The 2,500-nt window shown below is 46.6% G+C and overlaps 1 protein-coding gene across 1 annotated transcript in view; it reads right to left on the reverse strand.

Annotated features, from left to right (window-relative positions):
• The window catches only part of LOC143277558 (intermembrane lipid transfer protein VPS13A-like), a 240,807-nt gene that overhangs the window by 219,853 nt on the left and 18,454 nt on the right, over positions 1-2,500 (reverse strand). The gene's annotated exons all lie outside the window — the stretch shown is intronic.

Below are 2,500 nucleotides of genomic sequence, written 5' to 3' on the forward strand. Positions count from 1 at the left end.
CAAACACATCGCACATCATGCAAGACCAGGAACACACGCTGTGTAACAGTTTCAGTGACAGTCTAATCACACCACATCGTCTGCAACACTAACGCATCGCACATCATGCAAGACCAGGAACACACGCTGTGTAACAGTTTCAGTGACAGTGTAATCACACCACATCGTCTGCAACACTAACGCATCGCACATTATGAGAGACCAGGAACACAGACTATGTAACAGTTATAGTGACAGTGTAATCACACCACATCGTCTGCAACACTAACGCATCGCACATTATGAGAGACCAGGAACACAGACTACGTTAACAGTTTCAGTGACAGTCTAATCACACCACATTGTCAGTATGGCGACTGCTTCACCATTCTTCTTCTTCTTCTTCTTCTTCTGCGTTCACTCGTATGCACACAAGTGGGCTTTTACGTGTATGACCGTTTTTACCCCGCCATGTAGGCAGCCATACTCCGTTTTCGGGGGTGTGCATGCTGGGTATGTTCTTGTCTCCATAACCCACCGAACGCTGACATGGATTACAGGATCTTTAACGTGCGTATTTGATCTTCTGCTTGCATATATACACACGAAGGGGGTTCAGGCACTAGCAGGTCTGCACATATGTTGACCTGGGAGATTGTAAAAATCTCCACCCTTTACCCACCAGGCGCCGTCACCGTGATTCGAACCTGGGACCCTCAGATTGACAGTCCAACGCTTTAACCACTCGGCTATTGCGCCCGTCTGCTTCACCATTCAACACCACTGCGTTGTATTGTATTGTGTTGTGTTGTGTTGTACTTTACTGGATACTACTCTATTGCACTGTACTGTACTGCATTGGGTCATATTGTATTGTACTGCACTGTACTGTACATACTGTACTGCAATGTGTTATATATTACCATACTGTACTGCATTGTACTGTATTGTACTGTACTGCATTGAATTGTATTGTACTGTGCTGCATTGTATGATGGTTTTGTAGTATAGTGTATTGTGTTGTACTACATTGCATCATACTATACTGCACTATACTATACTATACTGTACTGCATTGTATTGTATTGTACTGTACTGTTCTGCATTGTATTATATTGCTTTGTACTGTGACTCTATGTGTGTATGTGTGTGTATTCATGTGTGTGTGTGTGTGTGTGTGTGTGTGTGTATGTATGTGTGTGTGTTTGCAAGTGTGTACACATGCGTGAGTGGGTGGGTGTCCATGCTCAAGCCAACACAAGCATACCCAAAATGTTTTTTTTTGGGGGAGGGGTCTTTATTTTTCTCTTTAACTGATTTCTAACAGTCCAAAACAACACTCGTTAAAAAAAATAAAAAAAAAAAAAAAAATACTACTACTACTACAAAAGGAAAAACAACAATACTCAAAAGGAAACATTCTTTACACCGCCTCGATTCTAAGCCATCCCCACGCCCCCAAGACCCCCCCACCCCCACCCCCCTCTCCCCTGCCACCCCAATCCACTGACCCCTCCCCCCCCCACCCACCCTCACCCCCACCCTCTCCCATACACCCACGCCCCACCTCTTGGTATAAACGGAACACACACACACACACACACACACAACAAGAAAGAGAAGAAACGCACACATTCTGTGTCTGCGGTGAAGTGAAAAACTGTTTGTCGACTGACCTAAATGTTTTGGCATTATATATATATATATATATATATATATATATATATATATATATATATATATAACACCACTGTACCGGTGGTGTACATTCCATCCTCCTGATTTAAATCCACAACACTGGAGAAGGTGAGGCAAGTGTGGCAGGGGTAGGGGGGAGAGGGGTGGGGGGGGGGGGTGGGGGTGGATGAAGGTTTGGGAGGTATGGGGAGCGGAGGGGGTTGGGGGGGGGGCATGGAGGGGCTTTGGGGGGTGGGGGGGGGGGCAGAGGGCGGGGTTGGGTTAGGTTGGGGGGGTTGGGGGGGGGGGGGGTGTATTAATGTCCTAGGTGAGGTGAACAACAAGGGGTGGGAACTAACAACAACATCAAAGTAAAGAAAAATGTCACCAGTTTTTGTTTTTTTTCCATCTGTCTTAGATACTACAGTCCTGATAATTGTTCTCCACCACCCCCCCCACACCCACCCTCCTGCCTCCCCTCCTCTCTCCCCCCTACTCCCCCTCCCCCTCCCCCACCCCCTGACACAAACACAATGCAAACTATCATGGCACGCACCAACACACATGAACACACACACACAAACACACACACACATACATAAACATACACTCACACACATGCCTGCACAAACGCTCACACCCACACATGCGCACACACACACGTGCACTATCACATACGTGAAACACATACCATGATACACTGTATACGTATGCAGCCTCTCACATACGCACACCGACAGATGCATGCATGCGCGCGCGCACACACACACACACAAACACACACACTCTTTCTCTCTCTTTTAATGATTCCCTCACACACACTGCATATGTATGCACACTCACA

Source organism: Babylonia areolata, chromosome 34 (genome assembly GCF_041734735.1).
Source record: "Babylonia areolata isolate BAREFJ2019XMU chromosome 34, ASM4173473v1, whole genome shotgun sequence".
Taxonomy (NCBI): Eukaryota; Metazoa; Mollusca; class Gastropoda; order Neogastropoda; family Buccinidae; genus Babylonia; species Babylonia areolata.